At 32.4% G+C, this 13,631-nt stretch overlaps 1 protein-coding gene across 1 annotated transcript in view; it reads right to left on the minus strand.

Annotated features, from left to right (window-relative positions):
• The window catches only part of LOC136839634 (uncharacterized), an 88,165-nt gene extending 74,858 nt beyond the window's left edge, over nucleotides 1-13,307 (minus strand). The window contains exon 1 of the mRNA XM_067105948.1: nucleotides 13,113-13,307. The gene's annotated coding sequence lies outside the window, so the exon portion shown is untranslated. The remainder of the gene's footprint in view (nucleotides 1-13,112) is intronic.
• Between the last annotated feature and the right edge of the window lie 324 nt (nucleotides 13,308-13,631).

The raw sequence follows: 13,631 nt of genomic DNA on the forward strand, positions 1-13,631 counted from the left end.
TCTCAAAATAAAATTTTGTTTTCCCTCTAAGTCGCTTATAGCATTTTTTTTTTTTTTTTTTTGAAGTCAGATTTTCAAATCATAGGTGTTTTGGTTTTTCTTGTCCAACTTGATTATTGCAAAAGCAGTTTAGCGTACCTAGCATGTAACAGAAAAATCACTTTTAATACAAAGCCTCAGTATAAAGTTATCAAAGGTAAATTCGCTTATTAAACGTCCATTTACTAAAAACAATCTTGTATGTAGGCAGGAGGGACTCTTTCAAAATAAGTGGCATTAAATATGATTGCTGCGTCAGCTGCTATATGTTTGTATACGTTTTTCTTTTTTTTATTTTCATACTGGATGCAGCTGATGCAGCAATCACGTTACTTCCTTTCATTATAAAGGATGTAGTCTCCCAAAACCACCGTTTGTAGGGTAAACTTTTCTATTGTAAGAGTGTATATTCATTTGACCCCGATAACTGATGAAATGCCTTTTACATTAGCACGAAATGATTCACCGTATATCTTACTGATCAACATTTTAATAAACTAAACTGATGTGCGTATACAGCATTAACTAATATTCACGAAAATGAAACCAACGTCACGATGACAATAAAGGCCATTGCATTTTACCAACTGAAGGCCTTTTCATCAATTTCCACTTGATATATTCTTAGTATATAAATTTTAAAAAGACAGGTAAGTAAATCTGACAAATCAGAGAAAGGTAAATTAATATTTACTCAGTGTTCCTATTATACAACTGCTAAAAGCTACATCTCACTAAAAGCTGTATAACAGTACTTTATGAAAAACGTCGAATACGCTGTGATAGGCTATTTTCACTCAAACTATTCTGAGCTCATGAATTGCAAATAGAGTTTTATCCAGATGACCAAATCTCAGGTTTTTAAGCAAGCTTTTTATTTTACATATATAGAGCATATCATATATATATATATATATATATATATATATATATATATATATATATATATATATATATATATATACATATATAAATATATATATATATATATATATATATATATATATATATATATATTTATTTATTTTCTGCCGTTTATGGGGTTCACTATCCTTTTGAATATATTAGCTGTGAACTCTCTTGACGTGGGTGTTTTAGCTTAATATTTTGGTTACTACCACCGCTAGTGCCTTCGGACGTATGCATTGAAGCATGTGTGTTTGTTTTTATGACTTGACTTGTTGATAGAATATGCATAAAAAATATCGTTGAATATATATTAAGATTTTTGGTTGTACGATCCACCATTCAAGGAAGACTTGAAGGAACTTACTAATAGGTCCGAAGCTAGGTGCTATGAACTGTGATTATTTTTGGATTTCTTTGTAATCTGGTGTCCTTGTGCCGTCAAAATTGACGCCAATATTGCATGGATTTTGCCACTGCATTCAGTTATTCCAAGAAAATTAGTGTCGTGCATTTTTACAGTTGAACGTGTTTACAGGATCCGTGAACTTGGCTTCACTCAACAAATAATGTATGGAAACTGCCTTATATATAGCAAGGTTCATATCAATGCCAGAAGCCTTATGGCAGTGAACCAAACATTTCGCAGCCCCAAAACTCTTCGTGATACAGAATTTCGTGGGGATCCGGACCTGAATAAACCGTGAGTGGTTTCTCTTTTTTATCTGCATTTTGCGGTCCTCTTGACACTGATTTTTCTCTTTTACAAACAACGTATTTCTGTTGGAGTTGTCTTTACACGATATTGGCATTCATTATTTCCTCTGAGGGTGAGCTAGAATAATAAACAAATGACTCAGGGAATAGTGTTTTATCAAGAAAAGAACACTGTACGACCTTTAAGAATGAGTTTTTCATTCTAGCTTTGATACCAAGAATTTTTTTTTTTATTCTTTACAGGTCTATGATATATTTTTTTTTTTTTACATGAACTCCGCTTTTCCTGAAAGCTTTCATTTTCATGTCACCAGACGATACGTTTGTTTGTATCCTTCCCATTAATCTTACAAAATCCTCCTATCAATTTACTTCCAAGTTCGTCCTATCAGCCTCGGGCAATGAAAACTATTCTCCATTCCCGTTTGATATTTCTTTCACAGCGGAGTTCCATCCAGTTTCTAATTTCTTCGTTGGGGGATATTTTCGTTCAGTGTCCTTTCAATCCGGCCCATTTCCTTCATGGTATAAAATGCTCTTACCTTTGCATGTATGTTTCTGTTCCCCCCCTTTTTCCACTCTGTTTGTGTCCTCTAATATCTCCGAGATGAAAGCGGGTTGCTGGGACATCGGGTTTTCCACGTCGTGTGATTACCTGACACACACGCGCACATACAGACACATCGATATTATATGTGTATATATATATATATATATATATATATATATATATATATATATATATATATATATGTGTATGTATGTGTGTGTGTGTGTGTGTATGTATGTATGTATGTATATGTTTGTGTATGTATGTATGTATATGATTTAAAATTTTGGTGACTCAAGATTGTCAAAATTATGCGACTTATGTTCTTTTATCTAAGACGAAATCAAGTTAGTTAAAGGATAAACATACACAGCTTACACAACCACGCATGCACATGCACAAGCACACACACATACACACTCACGCACATGTTTATATATATATATATATATATATATATATATATATATATATATATATATATATATATATATATATATATATATATATATATATATATATATATGAGAGAGAGAGAGAGAGAGAGAGAGAGAGAGAGAGAGAGAGAGAGAGAGAGAGAGAGAGATTACACGGATGAAGTAAATATTATTCAACTAGTGATTTTTTACTTTGCTGGCAAAAAATGCATGATGTGCCACAAGGAGATCGTGATTTAAAGACTGCACTCGAGTGGCGACAAACCTTCCTGTCGAGAAGAGGCTGGTCTCAGAAAGCGAACCCACAGAAAATTAGGAACCAGTTGCTGTTCAATATCATTTTGTTCAAAGGACCGAATCATTTTATAACATATTAATTTTCCTCAAAGCTTGGAATTCTCAACGTTTGCAAACAATTAAAACGTCCACGCCTCTTTTGTAGGATACGAATAAATGTAGCCTTTAAGCAATATTATCTCCCTCTTTGCCATCTGCATAAAATGTTTAAATGCCATTTTATGGCAGATTTACTCTAGAGTGACAACGAACTACTGTTAATTATAAGTATCAATCAAAAGGCATTTCAGTGACGTAAGATTACGACCGAATGTCATTCCGAATATAAACATCATGAAATTTTTCTGAATGCTCTATCTGTATTTCGCATGTCGAGAAATCATATGATTACAGAACCGATGAAGCATATTGTACTACCTGTAATGTTTGTTCAAAATTGTTTTCGTTCATGGATAGGAGAGGAAAAATTGACTAGTCTTCAGCGTCTCCCATTTTTCAGTAACAACGAAAATCGTTCTAATTTTCCATATATTCATTAGTCAAGTTTAATGCCAAATGAAATACTTGCCAAATGCAGAAGAAAATTGATTATAAAAGTAATCATTACACTGTTTCTTACCTCTAAATAGTATCTTGTTTTTGCCTTGGCAATAAAATATCTAATCTTTTTATTCAAACAAGAATCTTTCAATTTTCATGCACTATGTATGTGCGATTGTCTGTATGTTTCTTTTGCAATTATGTGTCATAAAATGAATTAATAACAGTCTTTCAAAATTTTCCTCTCAACTTCTTCCCATGTCTATCAAAAATCAAATGACATTCTGCTTCCAGCTGTTTAAAATAAATATGGCAATGGCCTGACATGCATCGAATATACATTTATTCCACAAAAACCTGTCAGAATCATCCGTCCTGTCAGTCACACTCCTCGTTCGATTAGATCAGTCGAATGTGATATCGTCATCACGATTTCTCTGATATATACAGATATGTCTGCGGAATTTATGAGTTTTTCGTGGTAATAGAACTTTATATTTATACATCTTAGTTTTCTGAAAAGAAAACTATTGTGCCGGCTTTGTCTGTCCGTCCACACTCTTTCCTGTCCGCACTTTTTTCCATCCGCCTTCATATCTTAGAAACTGTTGAGGCTAGAGAGCTACAAATTGGTATGGTGACCATCCACCGTCCAGTCCTCAAACATCCCAAATTGCAGTCCTATAGCCATAGCATTTTTTATTTTATTTAAGGTTAAATTTAGCCATAATCATGCTTATGGCAACGATATAGGCCAGGCCACCACCGGGCCGTAGTTAAAGTTTCATGGACCACGGCTCATACAGCATTATACCGAGACCACCGAAAGATATATCTGTTTTCGGTGGCCTTGATTATACGATGTACAGAAAACTCGATTGCGCCGAAGAAACCGGCGCATTTTTTACTTGTTTATTTTTCATTTTGCGTTTCGCGAAGCAAATGTCATTTGTTTCGCAATATGACAGCGCGAGTTTTTTAAAATCACTCCAATCACTTTTTCCATAGTTGATAATATCATGTGATTCCACCTAAGGTTGACTTTGATTCTTGATGAAAATTACAAGTCAAGAGTAAGGATTGTTTTTACCACTATTGCACAATTATTAAATATTACTTGTATAAATGTCATTGACTTCACTTCGCATAATAAAATTGATACATAAGGGGTAGCTATCACGTAAGCCAATATATACAGAAGCAAAAAAAAGAAAAATATCCATAAAACAAATGCAAAAAGACTGCTTTACCAAAGAATTGTCAAAGAATTATTTTAAAGTGCAAAATAATATTTGTTGTTAATTTGTTTATCTATTAGAAGAAATAGCGCACAATAAAAATGCTAAAATGCGCTAATTTAGAACGTTCCTCTAACTGAGAGAATATCATGAAAAATTTAAAGCAGAAAAGGTGGTACCTTTGCAGAATAATGTTAAGATAACCAAATAATTGTAAACAAATTCTATTCTTTAAATTAAACAACCTTCTCTGATTCAGAAAATCTTGCAATCTTACTTTTTTAGTCTTCTGTAAAAGGAAACTATTGTGCCGGCTTTGTCTGTCCATCCGCACTTTTTCTGTCCGCCCTCAGATCTTAAAAACCACTGAGCCTAGAGAGCTGCAAATTGGTATGTTGAACATCCACCCTCCAATCATCAAACATACTAAATTGCAGCCCTCTATCCTCAGTAGTTTTTATTTGGTTTAAGGTTAAAGTTAGCCATAATTGTGCGTCTGGCAGCTATATAGGACAGGCCGCCACCAGGTCGTGGTTAAAGTTTCATGTACCGCGGCTCATATAGCATTATACCGAGACCACCGAAAGATAGATCTATTTTCGTTGTCCTTCATTATACGCTGTACAGAGAAAACTCGATTGCGCTGAAGAAACTTCGGCGCATTTTTTGTTGTTGTTTTACATTATTCATTAATTCAAGTAAGTAATAATTCACTTTGATTTTATTACTTACTTTGATTTTAATTCAAGTAAGTAATAAAATCAAAGTGAATTACAAATCTTTCTCAAGCAGAGAAATGCCTTCCCAGTGGACCACCCTGACAGAATATTGCAATCGATACCCATCCCTCAAAGTACAACATTGTAAAATAACTTCTAGCACCCTCCGTAATATCTTGGAAGCCCACGAAAATACTGCACTAATAAAAAAGGAGATGCGACAAGGCTCTTCTTCTCCTCGAGTGACAAGTAATTTGTTCAAAATTTAATATATTTTCTGCGGATATTGGTATCTTGTGTGATGCGTGTCTAAAGCCGACCAAAATTAAGCAGCTAACAGACTTTCAAGCAACCTGTCGTTGTAAGAGAAAACCTGTCTTTTTTGAAAACGTTAAGTAATGACATTTTCCTGTCTCGTTTATCATCGTGATGGGTAATGGAAAAACGGTTTTTTTTTTTAAGCCCTGCGTGCTTTGAGATATGCGTCTTTGCAGATTTTGCAGGTAACATAACGTTAGGAAAACATGCTTTTTTTTTGTTTTGCCCTAAACATCGCCATTAAGAAGGTTTGGCTACATACCAAAGGTAACATTCTATAAGACATTTTGTCTACGTTATTTGTAAAAAATCTACTCTCTCTCTCTCTCTCTCTCTCTCTCTCTCTCTCTCTCTCTCTCTCTCTCTCTCTCTCTCTCTCTCTCTCTCTATATATATATATATATATATATATATATATATATATATATATATATATATATATATATATATATATATATATATATATATCCATATATATATATATATATATATATATATATATATATATATATATATATATATATATATATATATATATATATATATATACATTTGTGTATGTATATATACTGTATATGCTTATGTGTGTGTGTGTGTGTGGGTGTGTATGTGTGCGTTTGTATACAATTAAGGAAGTATCTTAATATCCAGGAGGCGCGAGATTGCTCTCAAAACAGGTGAGTGGCGCAGTAAGTGTAAAGGAGTTCGATACTTTGTTGATGATTCTTTTATATATACATACATATATATATATATATATATATATATATATATATATATATATATATATATATATATATATATATATATATGTATATATATATATATATTTATATATACATATATATATGCATACATATTTATATATATATACATACATATATATAACAAATGTATACACGTGTGTGTGTGTGTGTATCACATACCTTGAAGTACGAGAAATATGTTGAAATCCCTAACCCACATGCCAGGACACATTTCATTTGTGATGCAACAAATAAAGCACAGCACTGGAAGCCTTCAGATAGGCAGGAGGTTCTGTCAACCCCTCCCCCTTCTCTCTCTCTCTCTCTCTCTCTCTCTCTCTCTCTCTCTCTCTCTCTCTCTCTCTCTCTCTCTCGTCTTTTTTTTCGCTTTCGCCTTGTTTATTTTCAATGGTTTCTGTCCTGTGAGTTCTGACGCACCTTACTGCGGAAGCGTTACCGTAGTGAGTTCTTTGTATAGCTCCCGAGCCGCGAGTGTTTTGTTTGTTTTTTTTTTTTTTTTCAAGCGAGGAATTTGGCCTGTTGTGTGAGCAAGGGATTTCACCGTCTTCCTTAAACATCAAGGGTTGCCTTGTACATATATTGTTTTCGTCATACGGTTGGAAAGATACAGAGATCCAAAACCTTTATCATACATATAACGTTACACTTCAACTAGTTCATGTGCTTTAGATAATCTTAAAACTTTTCTGAAGATTCAAATATGTAAAACAGATATCATTGCCTTGTACATGTATTGTTTTCGTCATACGCTTAGCAAGATATAAAGAACCAAATCCTTTATCATACATATAAAGTTATATTTCAACTAGTTCATGTGCTTTAGATATTCTTATAACTATATTTTGAAGATTCAAGTATGTAAACCAGATATCATTTCCTTTATTCGATAAATAAATGAAAGCGTTTAGCTGAAATAGTTTGGCAACAAAATCAAAATCACTTACTACACTGATAGTCTTCCCGCTACAGATATATATGCTGTTCAGTAACCAATTACAAAAGGTATTTCATATCTCCCATGTCAAAGGGAAAGTGAATGTTTAAGCAGCGAAGCAGCTTTGATATTCCCAGTTTCAAAGGAAAGTTAACCTTCGGAAAGCAAGAAGTTAGAGAGGATCCATAAAGCTTTCACAAACGACTCGAGAAACATTCCCCACAATTTCAAAGTCAATACACAGGGGTTTATCCGCGCCCTATAGTCAGGTCAAAGGTCAAAGTACTAGATGAAAAACCAGTGTGAGAGGCAAAATGCTAAACAAATCATACAGTTAACAGATTACATGTCAAGGAGGGGGACAGTCAGTTCCCCGATGAAATTCAGAATTGCGTCAAGAGAAATGTGGACGACAAATGGGCCGGTGAATGGCTATGGAAGTTTGGGAGTTGGCAGCAGACGAAAAGGTTACATTCTCGCTTTGGAAACAGGAGGTACAAATTGAGTGACGCTCACTCTAGTGTCCACTGAAGGAACAGGATATAAAAATCAAGGTCTCGTCGAGGATTACCTTTTATTGAAGGCTTCCTTCAACAAACGAATTGCAATTTCATCTGGCGCACTTGCACTGAAACTCTATGGGACTGGGAGCAAATGGTGAGAAGTTCAACAAGAGGAAGACTGATTGAATTCTCAAAGATTTTGGAACGATTTCTTCTTGCACAGGTTTCCTTCGAAATGGAGACTCTGAAAACGTCCTTGGTATTGTGAAGTGCAGGCACAAGATAAATTAGGTTGGGGATATGTTCAGGGTATTGAAACGATGAAGAGAAAGTGTATTAGGTTTGGCTTGTGTAGAGAGGGTCTCTCAGACCCCTTGACGTTCGGAAAAAAATAAGAGAATTCATTTTCAAAATAGATTTTTTATGAAATATATTTTTTTTAAACTTCAGCTAAATAAACTGACGAATGAAGATCCATAAAAAAAGAGGTGGAAGATCATAACTGTTTTATCACTAAATTATTTTTGATCAGATATTCATGATAATATTTTAACAAGTTATAATAGTTCTCTGGCAAACCACCAAAAAATCTTAGACCTCTTTCAACAGAGAATAATTGTAATGATTCCTGTAAGATTGGATTACTAACATATTTTGATATCACAGACTATGCCACATTATTTACGGGACTCTTCATAACTGACAGATGGGAAATTACTTAACTGTAAAGTAGAAAGGTCACTGGTTTCTCCTTAGTTTTAGAAACAAAAATAGAAGGCCTGCTGTCAATCTAAACCAAAACAGAAAATTAATGGTTTCAGTCTCCTATATACATCTGAAGTCCTTTTCCATTTTAGTGAAAATTTTTTAAAAAAAAAAAACTGCGTCAATTTGAAAGTAAAGTTAATCAGTCTAATTTTTCCCTGAGTATGTGCGAAGGTTATCGTTTAAAAGTATCAATGTTTTTTTAGAAATTACGTTTTCAGTTAATTAACCACCTTTTTAGCACATGGAAGTCAAATAGTTACTAATTGTACCTGTTGGAAAAAATGAATATACACCCTTGATCAAATCATCTGAGGAACTGTAATGAAGAAGACTCAAAACGGTCATACGGAAAAGAACAATATAACATTCATGAAAAACACCAGTTACAAACCATTGCGATGTCAGAAGAAAAAAAATCCGAATAATTAAAGTAATAGGCAGATGTAAGATTTGCATTCGCTGTATCAAAAAATATTAGCCCTAAAATGAAAAAAAAGAAAGAGTCAAATAACCAAAAAAATTATCAACTGAAAGTTAAGATGGTCCTAATTTAAATTTACAAAGTTCCTCGATACGAAATTTGAATTTCATCTTACTTGCAAAGATTCTATTTGTTAAAGACAAGAAATGCAACTGTGATTACTGATATTTATTGGACAGAGCATCACTCTTGTTTGCTGCATGTTGAACCAGTATGAATAATGGGGACAGCATCCCTGGTATAACTAATGCTTTCGTTATCTCTACATACAAACAGTGATTGAGCAAAATGGCAAATCGAATGCTTGGAGAATATCTTGTCATATGCTTTCTTATGTAAAACTGTCAATTCGAATTATATTGATTTTGGAAAAACATGGACTTATATTTGATAATAATAATAATAATAATAATAATAATAATAATAATAATAATAATAATAATAGTTAATACTTATTTATTATATTATATCAGTCAGTGCTTAAGTACCCTAAAAGATAAAATTACATGGACAAATTTCCTCCTATGTGATATAAATTTTAATGCATGCGTGCGTATGAAGGTGAGTGTGCATGCATATGTATGTATGTAGATTATAATTTTTATCAACAGATAATATGTTCCATGCACTGATTAAGAAGCCAAAACACCTTGATATATCCCCGGCTAGAATAAAAAAAAATAAAAGAAAGAAGCAGGGTCCTTGTTATTAAAGAAAGAAGAAGGATCTTGTTATAAAAGAAAGAATGGTCTATGGTATGTTACTCTTGCTTTAATATTATTGCATTTATTTACTGCATAAACAAGTTCCATCTGCTATTTTTTTACACTATATATTTTAGTAATCTCTCCCTTGCCCCGTGCTGTCCTTGACCTTCTTGTACTTATGACTTTCTCAATTCGTTAATAACAACGAGCGTGAAAAAATCAAACGCACTCTGCTCTGGACAACTTTCCTAGTGCATATATTAAGCATCGCTCTTCCAGAGTCCAGTGAAATAATTGATTTTTGGCCAGAATTCCAGTACTACACTTGTTTTTTCTGTAGATTTTCTTTTTCTGTTTTTGATGTGTATTCTTATAATTTTGAACAATGATAAGGATCTGAACCATATGATGAAGAGAGGGTACATGTGAAACAAATACATGCATTGACATATACATAAATTTACGCACGCACACAAATATATATATATATATATATATATATATATATATATATATATATATATATATATATATATATATATATATATATATATATATATATATGTATAACCATAAATGTATTTCAATTCTCTTTTGGATGCATCATGATGAGTGAGCAAGCAAAGAAACCTGAACTTCCAGGAAAGAATTTCGAACTCGGCCGCAAAAGCTTGACGCAAACCCATTCTCACCATCGTAAAAAAAGTTTTAGTACTTATTGTTTACGAGTTCGAAAACATTTTTATAAAATATTCGCTAAATCACAGTCCTGTGGTGGTGAGGATGCGTCTAATTTAGCTCTGATAAAATGTATGCGTACGTATAATCTAAAAAGAGACAAATTCTCTTTCGTGGCTCATTGTTTTAACTTTTTAATATCACCTCAACTCATCGCGCACGAGTTTGAGTCTCCTCACTCCTAGAGACTTGGGTCTATTTGTTCTTCATTTCGGAATGAATGCTTTGTACTGACAAGACTTTTGAAACATCGTGGAGAGCTCGAGAAGTTAGGAAGTTACTGTAACTGACATATATATATATTTCTATATATGTATGTGTGTGTGTTTGTGTGTGTATGTGTATATATACAGTATGTGTGTGTGTGCTTGTGTGTATGTATATATATATATATATATATATATATATATATATATATATATATATATATATATATATATATATATATATATATATATATATATATATATATATATATATATATATATATATATATTTTATATTTATATATATATATATATATATATATATAATATATATTTTATTAAGACATATATAAATTATTGTCACTATACTTGAAACCTCGTTTTATTAAGACATTGTTTACAAATACAGTTTAATATACGACGAGAATAACGTAGTCTAGAGGGAATTATAATTGTTAAGTACTTCTGTCACAGCTTGGATTCGAACCGTATCCTTTGGTTTAGAAAAACGATGACATTCGACACTGATCACTCGGCTATATCTAATTCGGCTGTTGTTGTTTCCACATCTGGTCCGAATCCTTGCCAGGGCGGAATTTCTTTTCGAATTTCTTTTTATATATTACAATATATATATATATATATATATATATATATATATATATATATATATATATATATATATATATATATACATATATATCTATGTATACATATATATACATACGTACATGTACATATACTACTTATGCATGTTCTTTTCCTGTTTATGAGTCCAGCACCCTCCAGTGTATGTTTATTATCATTTAGATAACAAATAAATTTTCATTTGAACTTTTTTTAAATAAGATTTGCGTAAATGTCTACCAGTAACATCGGTTTGATAATCTGAATTTATTTGCGACAAATGCGTATTGACACAACTGCAATTTTATGACCATTGAAAATTAACTAATTGATAATTCATTACAACTACATATCAGAAGATGAATGTTTCCTTTATGTGCTACTAAAATGAGATTATTTTATACTCAGCTGGCATCGTTTAATGAAAAATGTAATAATCGAAACAGAAAACCAAGAAAATACCTTATAAATATCGGCTCAAAAAAATGTAATTCGGGAAAAATTTTAAAAAGCAAAAATATAGAAATTTTTCCACCAGCATAACCAGAAATAAATACTAAGTAAAACAAATGTGACTTCGCATATGTTTCTTGGTCCGATATTTACTGCAGAATTAAACCTTTATTGACTTAAACCTTATAACAAAGCAAATTTTCCTTTAGAGAGACATCAGTCCAATTAACTTCAAAGACTGAATATGAAGCAAGAAGTATTCATTGTACAGTAACCTACGATATGCCATCCTCTGTTATACAAATTGATAAGTTCCACTGCAGAAAAGATTAAAAGTAATTTTAAAAAGCACATCTGACTCTGACTCTGCAATATAGCATCCAAAAAATAATCACATCCTGAATATTCTTTCTGAGAAATAAAGGCAAACGACATATACCCTTCAAGCAAACATACTTTTTATATATATATATATATATATATATATATATATATATATATATATATATATATATATATGTGTGTGTGTGTGTGTGTGTGTATATATAGATAGATAGAATAGATACACACACATATACTGTATATATATATATATATATATATATATATATATATATATGTGTATATATATATATATATATATATATATATATATATATATATATATATATATATATATATATATATATATAATGTTCATGTAATTTTCCGTTAAAACACACAACCACACACGTATATCAAACTATAATTTCATTTATGATCAAGAATACAATGATGGAATTTATGTGTTTTTTTTTTATTATTAACATTCGAAAAAGACTGTTATTATTGTAAATAACCCACAGGAACCTTTGGAAATTACGTTGTCAGCGCTGCACACCTTATTCACTTAGTGAGTTTGAGTCATGAGCCAAAAAATTATGTTGCAAATGGCCTGCACCAGGTGAATGAACAGGTGAGAGAAATTAGGTATAATACAATTCTGGAAATGCTTATGTAGCCACATCATGAAAACCTCACCAGCATATATTTAATCGTGACTGTTAGTTCCTCAACCAATTAGAAAATAAATAATATGCCGTAACTTATAAAATGAATAAATACAATCTAAGTAGATTTTCTGGAAAAATAAACGGCTAGGGAAAAAAAAAAGTAAATATAACGTACCTTTCAAACTTTTTAAAAGACTCCTTTATAATTCACTAACTCTCTTTAACCAGTGACAGTACAATGCTCACACAGGTCACGTTTCCGAACTGATCTTTCCGCAATATGTTCAACGGGCACTACTTGCACGGGCCAGCCGTGACGGGAGGGTCTGAACGCACCACCAAACACGGCGAGGTTCTGCGGCACACTGCCTCACTGCCTCGGAACGACCTGGCTCGCGGAGCAGTCAATCCACGGAGCTCAGACCAAGGGAGTCCCCCTAGATCGCCCTAACAACAGCAGCCCCTCTATAAATCTCCCTCTCGTCTCGTTTCAATCCATTTCTGATCAGCGTAATTGCATTTGATGTGGTCATACCTTTTGTTCGGAGGCGCCTAGACTCGGTCGTTTTTCTACCTCTTGTTTATGTTTAGTGTGAGTTTAAAAGTGATCCTTTCTCTTAAACATGTTGACTGAGCTCATATTAGTGTATGTATGTATATATATATATATATATATATATATATATATATATAT

This window comes from Macrobrachium rosenbergii, chromosome 6 (assembly GCF_040412425.1).
Source record: "Macrobrachium rosenbergii isolate ZJJX-2024 chromosome 6, ASM4041242v1, whole genome shotgun sequence".
Classification (NCBI taxonomy): Eukaryota; Metazoa; Arthropoda; class Malacostraca; order Decapoda; family Palaemonidae; genus Macrobrachium; species Macrobrachium rosenbergii.